This window comes from Lissotriton vulgaris, chromosome 10 (assembly GCF_964263255.1).
Source record: "Lissotriton vulgaris chromosome 10, aLisVul1.2, whole genome shotgun sequence".
In the NCBI taxonomy this organism is placed as follows: domain Eukaryota; kingdom Metazoa; phylum Chordata; class Amphibia; order Caudata; family Salamandridae; genus Lissotriton; species Lissotriton vulgaris.
Genome location: NC_141698.1, coordinates 191,978,347 through 191,994,270, shown reverse-complemented (window position 1 = coordinate 191,994,270; position 15,924 = coordinate 191,978,347).

Genomic DNA, 15,924 nt, shown 5'->3' with positions numbered 1-15,924 from the left:
CATTCCCTGGATGGTATTATCAGTGATGTCATGAGTGATGTCACTGACCATGTCATGAGTGATGTAATATGTGACGTCATCAGCAGTGCATTGCAGGCGCGCAAGTTATAGTGAGTCCAACTAACTATAACGTGGGAATTTCAATGGTTTTATGTCAGTAAAATTTCCAGCTAACTATAACTGGTGTGAAACCTATGGTTTTTTCAGTGAATATATATATATATATATATATATATATACAATATATATATATATATATATATATATATATATATATATATATATATATATATCCACACGAAGAGAGTTTCCCATTAAGGAGAGCCACATCAGCAGGTAGGTTCAATTCGTTTTATTCAAGAAGCTGCAGCAAAGCGGGTGAACAAACGCCAAAGTTCATAGCGGCCTGACGCGTTTCATGCTGTCAAAGCATTTCTTCAGAGGCACAGAGTTCTTTACCAGCGAGCAGCGTCAGCACTCATTTATGTTCCTTCCACCTGCCCCAGTGGGCGTCGGCTCTCGCTGAGCCCGATGGTCATTGTAGTGCTGTTGGTATTGCTCCAGTGAGTCGCTGGCACGCTGTAACAATTAAGACAAATTTAATCCACAGTAGGTCTGGAGAGGGTTCACCTCACGCTGTGTTGCACCATATTACTTCAAGACAACAACCTCACTGCCAAATGTGCCGTTAGTCGGGTGACTGCAGCACGAACCACATACAATATGGCAGGGCGTCTCCCACGACCGGGACTGGCCGTTTTCAAATCCACACGAAGAGAGTTTCCCATTAAGGAGAGCCACATCAGCAGGTAGGTTCAATTCGTTTTATTCAAGAAGCTGCAGCAAAGCGGGTGAACAAACGCCAAAGTTCATAGCGGCCTGACGCGTTTCATGCTGTCAAAGCATTTCTTCAGAGGCACAGAGTTCTTTACCAGCGAGCAGCGTCAGCACTCATTTATGTTCCTTCCACCTGCCCCAGTGGGCGTCGGCTCTCGCTGAGCCCGATGGTCATTGTAGTGCTGTTGGTATTGCTCCAGTGAGTCGCTGGCACGCTGTAACAATTAAGACAAATTTAATCCACAGTAGGTCTGGAGAGGGTTCACCTCACGCTGTGTTGCACCATATTACTTCAAGACAACAACCTCACTGCCAAATGTGCCGTCAGTCGGGTGACTGCAGCACGAACCACATACAATATGGCAGGGCGTCTCCCACGACCGGGACTGGCCGTTTTCAAATCCACACGAAGAGAGTTTCCCATTAAGGAGAGCCACATCAGCAGGTAGGTTCAATTCGTTTTATTCAAGAAGCTGCAGCAAAGCGGGTGAACAAACGCCAAAGTTCATAGCGGCCTGACGCGTTTCATGCTGTCAAAGCATTTCTTCAGAGGCACAGAGTTCTTTACCAGCGAGCAGCGTCAGCACTCATTTATGTTCCTTCCACCTGCCCCAGTGGGCGTCGGCTCTCGCTGAGCCCGATGGTCATTGTAGTGCTGTTGGTATTGCTCCAGTGAGTCGCTGGCACGCTGTAACAATTAAGACAAATTTAATCCACAGTAGGTCTGGAGAGGGTTCACCTCACGCTGTGTTGCACCATATTACTTCAAGACAACAACCTCACTGCCAAATGTGCCGTCAGTCGGGTGACTGCAGCACGAACCACATACAATATGGCAGGGCGTCTCCCACGACCGGGACTGGCCGTTTTCAAATCCACACGAAGAGAGTTTCCCATTAAGGAGAGCCACATCAGCAGGTAGGTTCAATTCGTTTTATTCAAGAAGCTGCAGCAAAGCGGGTGAACAAACGCCAAAGTTCATAGCGGCCTGACGCGTTTCATGCTGTCAAAGCATTTCTTCAGAGGCACAGAGTTCTTTACCAGCGAGCAGCGTCAGCACTCATTTATGTTCCTTGTTACCTACCTGCGTGTGGCTTTTCTAAATGGGCAAACTATTCGTGATGAAGTGTGACGGCCGGTCCCGGTCGGAGAAAAGCCCTGCCATAACTGTGTGGACCTGTGCACTAATCACATGATGCAGCACATCGAGGGCAGGAAGGTCGTGTTGGGAAGTCGTATTGTACAGGCGCTTTACTGGGGAAACTTTCCAGACCCACTTGGTTTTAAAAAAACTGTGTAATTTGTTTTCACTACGAGCAAGCCACTCACTGGAGAAATACTTGATGAACTACCAGGACCAGGAGGCTCGGCCTGAGCCAACGCCCACCAGGGCACGTGGTTGCTGCTCAATAAATGCTGAAAGCTGCTTGTGGTGAACTATTATGCCTCTGATGAAATGCGGTCAACGCATGAAACGCGTCAGGCAGCTTGAAACTTCTGGCATAGACTCCCTTCCAGCGCTTTGCAGCTTCTTTCAATAAACGTGAGTTTACCTACCTGCGTGTGGCTTTTCTAAATGGGCAAACTATTCGTGATGATATATATATATATATATATATATATATATATACATATATATATATATATATATATATATATATATATATATATATATATTCACTGAAAAAACTATAGGTTTCACACCAGTTATAGTTAGGAATTAGCATTTAAAAAACCTATTAAATTCACTGAAAAAAACCATAGGTTTCACACCAGTTATAGTTACGTGGAAATTTTACTCGCATAAAACCATTGAAATTCCCACGTTATATTTAGTTGGACTCACTATAACTTGCTCGTGCAATGCACTGCTGATGACGTCACATATTACATCACTCATGACATCACTGATGACATCTCAAATGACATCACTGATGACATCATCCAGTGAATGTGTATCTTTCTGAAAAATAAATATTTTTATATATGTATATCTAAAGGTTGATGGAAGAATAAATGGGTAAATAAATGTCTAAATGGATGTTTTTTTGTGTAAAATTGATTGGTTAACTGACTTATTAAATGTATCTTAGTAAATACATATATTAGCGAGTAATGTTTAAATATTTAAATATCTGTATCTGTGTCTCACTTTGTGTATAAGTGGCTGCATGGGTTGGTGAGTGGCTACATGAGTTTGTATATGGGTTATTAGTTGTTTTTTTGAGTATCAGTATCAGTGTCTGTATGGTTCGGTGGGGGATATTACTTAGAGCACAGATGCATGAATGAGTGACTCACTATTTGTATGTATTTTGAAGACAGCATGTGTGCAAGACTGTATGGGTGGATGATTGTGTGTATGGGTGGGTTAGTGAGTATGTGTTTTTATAATTGATTGTTTAAGAGAGTAAATATGTTTCCGTTTCTGTAGAAGTATGTGTAGTGGTGTGTATAGAGCAGTATAATCAAGTAAATGGTTTATTTGCATGGTGAATTTGTGTGTGAGTAACTATATGGATGAGTATTAGTGTGTAACAGGATGTATAGGTGTATGAGTACATATGATGAGTAAGTACATGCATGAGTGACTATATAGAACTGTTGGTGAATGAGTGGATGTGTATGTAGATGTTGGAATTACCTAATAAGTTGTTGTAATTGGTATTGGTTTCTCCTTTTTTAAGAACATTTTAGTTTCTATTTTTGAATGTGTGTGTCAAAGGTTATTTTATGCTGATAGGAGGTCTGCCACTTTGTCACAAGGATGTTGTCATCAGTGATGTCATTTGAGATGTCATCAGTGATGTCATGAGTGATGTCACTGACCATGTCATGAGTGATGTAATATGTGACGTCATCAGCAGTGCATTGCACGCGCAAGTTATAGTGAGTCCAACTAACTATAACGTGAGAATTTCAATGGTTTTATGCGAGTAAAATTTCCACCTAACTATAACTGGTGTGAAACCTATGGTTTTTTCAGTGAATATATATATATATATATATTTTTCCAATGTTACTCGCTTCAACCACCAACTCCAGCAGGGTTAGTAAAGAAAGCAAGGCAGACCCAACTTGGTGCAGTTTCTGTTTATTTTCTTTTCAACACCACCAGTCCTCATGACGCGTTTCGGCAGATTCCTGCCTTGATCACATGACAACACGTTAGTGAAGCACCATTCCTTTTAAAGTGCAAGTGCCCAATAATCAACATAGAAGAGTTATTCACACATTTTAGGAGTCTGTTTTTTCTTATCTACCAGCTCCTTTCCTTTCAAAGTTATTTCCATGTTTTGTTTTTGAAAAATACACGTAAAATACATTGTGCAATCTAAATGAAAATATACCGAAAATACATAATGAGGGAATTGTTAATAATTGTGTAAAACAATAAATACATTTCATAGCTTAAAAATAGACTTATATTTCAAAAACAGTTATATATATATATCCACCAACAGTCCTCGTTTCACGTTAGTGTGAAAGAAACAAAATCCAGGCCACAATCCTTCATTTAAGCGTGCATTTATTTTGCAGCAAACTCGACGCGTTTCAGAGATCTAGTCCCCTTTGTCATTTTACAGCTCGGCGTGGATAGCACTTTGCTAATCCTATGCTTAAAGACTTTGCTGTACAAATGGCAAACGACTTTGTCCGTTTTTATCTCGGTGTGGATAGCACTGTGCTAATCCTATGCTTAAAAACTTGGATAGAAAAGCAGACATTTGAGGAGAGCAAATTTAGAGTGTCGCTGGTGTTGAGGGTGCTCTATACAGGAGCTGCCTTCCACCTAAACTTGGGAAATACCCAGAGTTCTCTCCTTCTTTTTTGCATAATTTATGCGTCACTCAATGCCTTAAAGGGTACTGTTTTGACTTATACTGGGTGCTCCCTTGTGTCTGGACGAAGCTAAACCTCTCTGAAGAGCTGTAATGACAGCGAAACACGTGCTTTTATTCACTTCAGGTTGGCTTGGATGGTATATTACCAATTCAAGGCTGTAATATTGTGCCTGGAGTGATAAATGGCTTTTGTCATTTTACAGCTCGGCGTGGATAGCACTTTGCTAATCCTATGCTTAAAGACTTTGCCGTACAAATGGCAAAAGACTGTGTCCATTTCTATCTCGGCGTGGATAGCACTGTGCTAATCCTATGCTTAAAAACTTTGATAGAAAAGCAGACATTTGAGGAAAGCAAATTTAGAGTGTCGCTGGTGTTGAGGGTGCTCTGTACAGGAGCCGCCTTCCACCTAAACTTGGGAACTACCCAGAGTTCTCTCCTTCTTTTTTGCATATATATATATATATATATATATATATATATATATATATCCAACGTAAAAAGTACCCTTTTTGAGAACGCCCTCACGGTCCACATATCCACTTCCAATGGGGACGACAGCAACCTCAGCATGCAGCTTGCATCATCAATTCATTGCCAAACGCGTTTCGGGTTCTTGCACCCTTGTTCATTGGCTCCTTCATACAAAACACTGCCACACAATGTAAGGTAAACGCCTGCTTTTATTAATGGTTCCGCCTTGTTGGGCGTGTCTCCTTGCTTCGATGGGCTAGGCCTTCTGGTATTGGCAGTCCTTACAGTCAAAACCCTTGTGGGGTGTGCAGAGGTTTCAAATAAAAGTACCTAAAAACCCCAGTGGGTTGATGTTAGCACAAGTGCTGAGGCGTGCTGACTTTAATACGGTCTCTCATTGTCGAGTGTGGTCCGTCCTGAATACAGCGTCTCACAACCTGGCTGACACTGTAGGTCCGCGTTTCAGCGGTAGTTCGTTCTCGTGACTGGGATCAGCCGCTAACTATCCAACGTAAAAAGCACCCTTTTTGAGAACGCCCTCACGGTCCACATATCCACTTCCAATGGGGACGACAGCAACCTCAGCATGCAGCTTGCATCATCAATTCATTGCCAAACGCGTTTCGGGTTCTTGCACTCTTGTTCACTGGCTCCTTCATACAAAACACTGCCACACAATGTAAGGTAAACGCCTGCTTTTATTAATGGTTCCGCCTTGTTGGGCGTGTCTCCTTGCTTCGATGCGCTCGGCCGCTAGGCCTTCTGGTATTGTCAGTCCTTACAGTCAAAACCCTTGAGGGGTGTGCAGAGGTTTCAAATAAAAGTACTTAAAAACCCCAGTGGGTTGATGTTAGCACAAGTGCTGAGGCGTGCTGACTTTAATACAGTCTCTCATTGTCGAGTGTGGTCCGTCCTGAATACAGCGTCTCACAACCTGGCTGACGCTGTAGGTCCGCGTTTCAGCGGTAGTTCGTTCTCGCGACTGGGATCAGCCGCTAACTATCCAACGTAAAAAGCACCCTTTTTGAGAACGCCCTCACGGTCCACATATCCACTTCCAATGGGGACGACAGCAACCTCAGCATGCAGCTTGCATCATCAATTCATTGCCAAACGCGTTTCGGGTTCTTGCACTCTTGTTCACTGGCTCCTTCATACAAAACTCTGCCACACAATGTAAGGTAAACGCCTGCTTTTATTAATGGTTCCGCCTTGTTGGGCGTTACTCCTTGCTTCGATGGGCTCGGCCGCTAGGCCTTTAGGTATTGGCAGTCCTTACAGTCAAAACCCTTGTGGGGTGTGCAGAGGTTTCAAATAAAAGTACTTAAAAACCCCAGTGGGTTGATGTTAGCACAAGTGCTGAAGCGTGCTGACTTTAATACAGTCTCTCATTGTCGAGTGTGGTCCGTCCTGAATACAGCGTCTCACAACCTGGCTGACGCTGTAGGTCCGCGTTTCAGCGGTAGTTCGTTCTCGCGACTGGGATCAGCCGCTAACTATCCAACGTAAAAAGCACCCTTTTTGAGAACGCCCTCACGGTCCACATATCCACTTCCAATGGGGACGACAGCAACCTCAGCATGCAGCTTGCATCATCAATTCATTGCCAAACGCGTTTCAGGTTCTTGCACCCTTGTTCACTGGCTCCTTCATACAAAACACTGTCACACAATGTAAGGTTAACGCCTGCTTTTATTAATGGTTCCACCTTGTTGGGCGTGTCTCCTTGCTTCGATGGGCTCGGCCGCTAGGCCTTCTGGTATTGGCAGTCCTTACAGTCAAAACCCTTGTGGGGTGTGCAGAGGTTTCAAATAAAAGTACTTAAAAACCCCAGTGGGTTGATGTTAGCACAAGTGCTGAGGCGTGCTGACTTTAATACAGTCTCTCATTGTCGAGTGTGGTCCGTCCTGAATACAGCGTCTCACAACCTGGCTGACGCTGTAGGTCCGCGTTTCAGCGGTAGTTCGTTCTCGCGACTGGGATCAGCCGCTAACTATCCAACGTAAAAAGCACCCTTTTTGAGAACGCCCTCACGGTCCACATATCCACTTCCAATGGGGACGACAGCAACCTCAGCATGCAGCTTGCATCATCAATTCATTGCCAAACGCGTTTCGGGTTCTTGCACCCTTGTTCACTGGCTCCTTCATACAAAACACTGCCACACAATGTAAGGTAAATGCCTGCTTTTATTAATGGTTTCGCCTTGTTGGGCGTGTCTCCTTGCTTCGATGGGCTCGGCCGCTAGGCCTTCTGGTATTGGCAGTCCTTACAGTCAAAACCCTTGTGGGGTGTGCAGAGGTTTCAAATAAAAGTACTTAAAAACCCCAGTGGGTTGATGTTAGCACAAGTGCTGAAGCGTGCTGACTTTAATACAGTCTCTCATTGTCGAGTGTGGTCCGTCCTGAATACAGCGTCTCACAACCTGGCTGACGCTGTAGGTCCGCGTTTCAGCGGTAGTTCGTTCTCGCGACTGGGATCAGCCGCTAACTATCCAACGTAAAAAGCACCCTTTTTGAGAACGCCCTCACGGTCCACATTTCCACTTCCAATGGGGACGACAGCAACCTCAGCATGCAGCTTGCATCATCAATTCATTGCCAAACGCGTTTCGGGTTCTTGCACCCTTGTTCACTGGCTCCTTCATACAAAACACTGCCACACAATGTAAGGTAAACGCCTGCTTGTATTAATGGTTCCGCCTTGTTGGGCGTGTCTCCTTGCTTCGATGGGCTCGGCCGCTAGGCCTTCTGGTATTGGCAGTCCTTACAGTCAAAACCCTTGTGGGGTGTGCAGAGGTTTCAAATAAAAGTACTTAAAAACCCCAGTGGGTTGATGTTAGCACAAGTGCTGAGGCGTGCTGACTTTAATACAGTCTCTCATTGTCGAGTGTGGTCCATCCTGAATACAGCGTCTCACAACCTGGCTGACGCTGTAGGTCCGCGTTTCAGCGGTAGTTCGTTCTCGCGACTGGGATCAGCCGCTAACTATCCAACGTAAAAAGCACCCTTTTTGAGAACGCCCTCACGGTCCACATATCCACTTCCAATGGGGACGACAGCAACCTCAGCATGCAGCTTGCATCATCAATTCATTGCCAAACGCGTTTCAGGTTCTTGCACCCTTGTTCACTGGCTCCTTCATACAAAACACTGTCACACAATGTAAGGTTAACGCCTGCTTTTATTAATGGTTCCGCCTTGTTGGGCGTGTCTCCTTGCTTCGATGGGCTCGGCCGCTAGGACTTCTGGTATTGGCAGTCCTTACAGTCAAAACCCTTGTGGGGTGTGCAGAGGTTTCAAATAAAAGTACTTAAAAACCCCAGTGGGTTGATGTTAGCACAAGTGCTGAGGCGTGCTGACTTTAATACAGTCTCTCATTGTCGAGTGTGGTCCGTCCTGAATACAGCGTCTCACAACCTGGCTGACGCTGTAGGTCCGCGTTTCAGCGGTAGTTCGTTCTCGCGACTGGGATCAGCCGCTAACTATCCAACGTAAAAAGCACCCTTTTTGAGAACGCCCTCACGGTCCACATATCCACTTCCAATGGGGACGACAGCAACCTCAGCATGCAGCTTGCATCATCAATTCATTGCCAAACGCGTTTCGGGTTCTTGCACCCTTGTTCACTGGCTCCTTCATACAAAACAATGCCACACAATGTAAGGTAAACGCCTGCTTTTATTAATGGTTCCGCCTTGTTGGGCGTGTCTCCTTGCTTCGATGGGCTCGGCCGCTAGGCCTTCTGGTATTGGAAGTCCTTACAGTCAAAACCCTTGTGGGGTGTGCAGAGGTTTCAAATAAAAGTACTTAAAAACCCCAGTGGGTTGATGTTAGCACAAGTGCTGAGGCGTGCTGACTTTAATACAGTCTCTCATTGTCGAGTGTGGTCCGTCCTGAATACAGCGTCTCACAACCTGGCTGACGCTGTAGGTCCGCGTTTCAGCGGTAGTTCGTTCTTGCGACTGGGATCAGCCGCTAACTATCCAACGTAAAAAGCACCCTTTTTGAGAACGCCCTCACGGTCCACATATCCACTTCCAATGGGGACGACAGCAACCTCAGCATGCAGCTTGCATCATCAATTCATTGCCAAACGCGTTTCAGGTTCTTGCACCCTTGTTCACTGGCTCCTTCATACAAAACACTGTCACACAATGTAAGGTAAACGCCTGCTTTTATTAGTGGTTCCGCCTTGTTGGGCGTGTCTCCTTGCTTCGATGGGCTCGGCCGCTAGGCCTTCTGGTATTGGCAGTCCTTACAGTCAAAACCCTTGTGGGGTGTGCGGAGGTTTCAAATAAAAGTACTTAAAAACCCCAGTGGGTTGATGTTAGCACAAGTGCTGAGGCGTGCTGACTTTAATACAGTCTCTCATTGTCGAGTGTGGTCCGTCCTGAATACAGCGTCTCACAACCTGGCTGACGCTGTAGGTCCGCGTTTCAGCGGTAGTTCGTTCTCGCGACTGGGATCAGCCGCTAACTATCCAACGTAAAAAGCACCTTTTTTGAGAACGCCCTCACGGTCCACATATCCACTTCCAATGGGGACGACAGCAACCTCAGCATGCAGCTTGCTTCATCAATTCATTGCCAAACGCGTTTCGGGTTCTTGCACCCTTGTTCACTGGCTCCTTCTTACAAAACACTGCCACACAATGTAAGGTAAACGCCTGCTTTTATTAATGGTTCCGCCTTGTTGGGCGTGTCTCCTTGCTTCGATGGGCTCGGCCGCCAGGCCTTCTGGTATTGGCAGTCCTTACAGTCAAAACCCTTGTGGGGTGTGCAGAGGTTTCAAATAAAAGTACTTAAAAACCCCAGTGGGATGATGTTAGCACAAGTGCTGAGGCGTGCTGACTTTAATACAGTCTCTCATTGTCGAGTGTGGTCCGTCCTGAATACAGCGTCTCACAACCTGGCTGACGCTGTAGGTCTGCGTTTCAGCGGTAGTTCGTTCTCGCGACTGGGATCAGCCGCTAACTATCCAACGTAAAAAGCACCCTTTTTGAGAACGCCCTCACGGTCCACATATCCACTTCCAATGGGGACGACAGCAACCTCAGCATGCAGCTTGCATCATCAATTCATTGCCAAACGCGTTTCGGGTTCTTGCACCCTTGTTCACTGGCTCCTTCATACAAAACACTGCCACACAATGTAAGGTAAATGTCTGCTTTTATTAATGGTTCCGCCTTGTTGGGCGTATTTCCTTGCTTCGATGGGCTCGGCCGCTAGGCCTTCTGGTATTGGCAGTCCTTACAGTCAAAACCCTTGTGGGGTGTGCAGAGGTTTCAAATAAAAGTACTTAAAAACCCCAGTGGGTTGATGTTAGCACAAATGCTGAGGCGTGCTGACTTTAATACAGTCTCTCATTGTCGAGTGTGGTCCGTCCTGAATACAGCGTCTCACAACCTGGCTGACGCTGTAGGTCCGCGTTTCAGCGGTAGTTCGTTCTCGCGACTGGGATCAGCCGCTAACTATCCAACGTTAAAAGCACCCTTTTTGAGAACGCCCTCACGGTCCACATATCCACTTCCAATGGGGACGACAGCAACCTCAGCATGCAGCTTGCATCATCAATTCATTGCCAAACGCGTTTCGGGTTCTTGCACCCTTGTTCACTGGCTCCTTCATACAAAACACTGCCACACAATGTAAGGTAAATGCCTGCTTTTATTATTGGTTCCGCCTTGTTGGGCGTGTCTCCTTGCTTCGATGGGCTCGGCCGCTAGGCCTTCTGGTATTGGCAGTCCTTACAGTCAAAACCCTTGTGGGGTGTGCAGAGGTTTCAAATAAAAGTACTTAAAAACCCCAGTGGGTTGATGTTAGCACAAGTGCTGAAGCGTGCTGACTTTAATACAGTCTCTCATTGTCGAGTGTGGTCCGTCCTGAATACAGCGTCTCACAACCTGGCTGACGCTGTAGGTCCGCGTTTCAGCGGTAGTTCGTTCTCGCGACTGGGATCAGCCGCTAACTATCCAACGTAAAAAGCACCCTTTTTGAGAACGCCCTCACGGTCCACATTTCCACTTCCAATGGGGACGACAGCAACCTCAGCATGCAGCTTGCATCATCAATTCATTGCCAAACGCGTTTCGGGTTCTTGCACCCTTGTTCACTGGCTCCTTCATACAAAACACTGCCACACAATGTAAGGTAAACGCCTGCTTGTATTAATGGTTCCGCCTTGTTGGGCGTGTCTCCTTGCTTCGATGGGCTCGGCCGCTAGGCCTTCTGGTATTGGCAGTCCTTACAGTCAAAACCCTTGTGAGGTGTGCAGAGGTTTCAAATAAAAGTACTTAAAAACCCCAGTGGGTTGATGTTAGCACAAGTGCTGAGGCGTGCTGACTTTAATACAGTCTCTCATTGTCGAGTGTGGTCCATCCTGAATACAGCGTCTCACAACCTGGCTGACGCTGTAGGTCCGCGTTTCAGCGGTAGTTCGTTCTCGCGACTGGGATCAGCCGCTAACTATCCAACGTAAAAAGCACCCTTTTTGAGAACGCCCTCACGGTCCACATATCCACTTCCAATGGGGACGACAGCAACCTCAGCATGCAGCTTGCATCATCAATTCATTGCCAAACGCGTTTCAGGTTCTTGCACCCTTGTTCACTGGCTCCTTCATACAAAACACTGTCACACAATGTAAGGTTAACGCCTGCTTTTATTAATGGTTCCGCCTTGTTGGGCGTGTCTCCTTGCTTCGATGGGCTCGGCCGCTAGGCCTTCTGGTATTGGCAGTCCTTACAGTCAAAACCCTTGTGGGGTGTGCAGAGGTTTCAAATAAAAGTACTTAAAAACCCCAGTGGGTTGATGTTAGCACAAGTGCTGAGGCGTGCTGACTTTAATACAGTCTCTCATTGTCGAGTGTGGTCCGTCCTGAATACAGCGTCTCACAACCTGGCTGACGCTGTAGGTCCGCGTTTCAGCGGTAGTTCGTTCTCGCGACTGGGATCAGCCGCTAACTATCCAACGTAAAAAGCACCCTTTTTGAGAACGCCCTCACGGTCCACATATCCACTTCCAATGGGGACGACAGCAACCTCAGCATGCAGCTTGCATCATCAATTCATTGCCAAACGCGTTTCGGGTTCTTGCACCCTTGTTCACTGGCTCCTTCATACAAAACAATGCCACACAATGTAAGGTAAACGCCTGCTTTTATTAATGGTTCCGCCTTGTTGGGCGTGTCTCCTTGCTTCGATGGGCTCGGCCGCTAGGCCTTCTGGTATTGGAAGTCCTTACAGTCAAAACCCTTGTGGGGTGTGCAGAGGTTTCAAATAAAAGTACTTAAAAACCCCAGTGGGTTGATGTTAGCACAAGTGCTGAGGCGTGCTGATTTAATACAGTCTCTCATTGTCGAGTGTGGTCCGTCCTGAATACAGCGTCTCACAACCTGGCTGACGCTGTAGGTCCGCGTTTCAGCGGTAGTTCGTTCTCGTGACTGGGATCAGCCGCTAACTATCCAACGTAAAAAGCACCCTTTTTGAGAACGCCCTCACGGTCCACATATCCACTTCCAATGGGGACGACAGCAACCTCAGCATGCAGCTTGCATCATCAATTCATTGCCAAACGCGTTTCAGGTTCTTGCACCCTTGTTCACTGGCTCCTTCATACAAAACACTGTCACACAATGTAAGGTAAACGCCTGCTTTTATTAGTGGTTCCGCCTTGTTGGGCGTGTCTCCTTGCTTCGATGGGCTCGGCCGCTAGGCCTTCTGGTATTGGCAGTCCTTACAGTCAAAACCCTTGTGGGGTGTGCGGAGGTTTCAAATAAAAGTACTTAAAAACCCCAGTGGGTTGATGTTAGCACAAGTGCTGAGGCGTGCTGACTTTAATACAGTCTCTCATTGTCGAGTGTGGTCCGTCCTGAATACAGCGTCTCACAACCTGGCTGACGCTGTAGGTCCGCGTTTCAGCGGTAGTTCGTTCTCGCGACTGGGATCAGCCGCTAACTATCCAACGTAAAAAGCACCTTTTTTGAGAACGCCCTCACGGTCCACATATCCACTTCCAATGGGGACGACAGCAACCTCAGCATGCAGCTTGCTTCATCAATTCATTGCCAAACGCGTTTCGGGTTCTTGCACCCTTGTTTACTGGCTCCTTCTTACAAAACACTGCCACACAATGTAAGGTAAACGCCTGCTTTTATTAATGGTTCCGCCTTGTTGGGCGTGTCTCCTTGCTTCGATGGGCTCGGCCGCTAGGCCTTCTGGTATTGGCAGTCCTTACAGTCAAAACCCTTGTGGGGTGTGCAGAGGTTTCAAATAAAAGTACTTAAAAACCCCAGTGGGTTGATGTTAGCACAAGTGCTGAGGCGTGCTGACTTTAATACAGTCTCTCATTGTCGAGTGTGGTCCGTCCTGAATACAGCGTCTCACAACCTGGCTGACGCTGTAGGTCCGCGTTTCAGCGGTAGTTCGTTCTCGCGACTGGGATCAGCCGCTAACTATCCAACGTAAAAAGCACCCTTTTTGAGAACGCCCTCACGGTCCACATATTCACTTCCAATGGGGACGACAGCAACCTCAGCATGCAGCTTGCATAATCAATTCATTGCCAAACGCGTTTCGGGTTCTTGCACCCTTGTTCACTGGCTCCTTCATACAAAACACTGCCACACAATGTAAAGTAAACGCCTGCTTTTATTAATGGTTCCGCCTTGTTGGGCGTGTCTCCTTGCTTCGATGGGCTCGGCCGCCAGGCCTTCTGGTATTGGCAGTCCTTACAGTCAAAACCCTTGAGGGGTGTGCAGAGGTTTCAAATAAAAGTACTTAAAAACCCCAGTGGGATGATGTTAGCACAAGTGCTGAGGCGTGCTGACTTTAATACAGTCTCTCATGGTCGAGTGTGGTCCGTCCTGAATACAGCGTCTCACAACCTGGCTGACGCTGTAGGTCTGCGTTTCAGCGGTAGTTCGTTCTCGCGACTGGGATCAGCCGCTAACTATCCAACGTAAAAAGCACCCTTTTTGAGAACGCCCTCACGGTCCACATGTCCACTTCCAATGGGGACGACAGCAACCTCAGCATGCAGCTTGCATCATCAATTCATTGTCAAACGCGTTTCGGGTTCTTGCACCCTTGTTCACTGGCTCCTTCATACAAAACACTGCCACACAATGTAAGGTAAATGCCTGCTTTTATTAATGGTTCCGCCTTGTTGGGCGTGTTTCCTTGCTTCGATGGGCTCGGCCGCTAGGCCTTCTGGTATTGGCAGTCCTTACAGTCAAAACCCTTGTGGGGTGTGCAGAGGTTTCAAATAAAAGTACTTAAAAACCCCAGTGGGTTGATGTTAGCACAAGTGCTGAGGCGTGCTGACTTTAATACAGTCTCTCATTGTCGAGTGTGGTCCGTCCTGAATACAGCGTCTCACAACCTGGATGACGCTGTAGGTCCGCGTTTCAGCGGTAGTTCGTTCTCGCGACTGGGATCAGCCGCTAACTATCCAACGTAAAAAGCACCCTTTTTGAGAACGCCCTCACGGTCCACATATCCACTTCCAATGGGGACGACAGCAACCTCAGCATGCAGCTTGCATCATCAATTCATTGCCAAACGCGTTTCGGGTTCTTGCACCCTTGTTCACTGGCTCCTTCATACAAAACACTGCCACACAATGTAAGGTAAATGCCTGCTTTTATTAATGGTTCCGCCTTGTTGGGCGTGTCTCCTTGCTTCGATGGGCTCGGCCGCTAGGCCTTCTGGTATTGGCAGTCCTTACAGTCAAAACCCTTGTGGGGTGTGCAGAGGTTTCAAATAAAAGTACTTAAAAACCCCAGTGGGTTGATGTTTGCACAAGTGCTGAGGCGTGCTGACTTTAATACAGTCTCTCATTGTCGAGTGTGGTCCGTCCTGAATACAGCGTCTCACAACCTGGCTGACGCTGTAGGTCCGCGTTTCAGCGGTAGTTCGTTCTCGCGACTGGGATCAGCCGCTAACTATCCAACGTAAAAAGCACCCTTTTTGAGAACGCCCTCACGGTCCACATATCCACTTCCAATGGGGACGACAGCAACCTCAGCATGCAGCTTGCATCATCAATTCATTGCCAAACGCGTTTCAGGTTCTTGCACCCTTGTTCACTGGCTCCTTCATACAAAACACTGTCACACAATGTAAGGTAAACGCCTGCTTTTATTAGTGGTTCCGCCTTGTTGGGCGTGTCTCCTTGCTTCGATGGGCTCGGCCGCTAGGCCTTCTGGTATTGGCAGTCCTTACAGTCAAAACCCTTGTGGGGTGTGCGGAGGTTTCAAATAAAAGTACTTAAAAACCCCAGTGGGTTGATGTTAGCACAAGTGCTGAGGCGTGCTGACTTTAATACAGTCTCTCATTGTCGAGTGTGGTCCGTCCTGAATACAGCGTCTCACAACCTGGCTGACGCTGTAGGTCCGCGTTTCAGCGGTAGTTCGTTCTCGCGACTGGGATCAGCCGCTAACTATCCAACGTAAAAAGCACCTTTTTTGAGAACGCCCTCACGGTCCACATATCCACTTCCAATGGGGACGACAGCAACCTCAGCATGCAGCTTGCTTCATCAATTCATTGCCAAACGCGTTTCGGGTTCTTGCACCCTTGTTCACTGGCTCCTTCTTACAAAACACTCCCACACAATGTAAGGTAAACGCCTGCTTTTATTAATGGTTCCGCCTTGTTGGGCGTGTCTCCTTGCTTCGATGGGCTCGGCCGCTAGGCCTTCTGGTATTGGCAGTCCTTACAGTCAAAACCCTTGTGGGGTGTGCAGAGGTTTCAAATAAAAGTACTT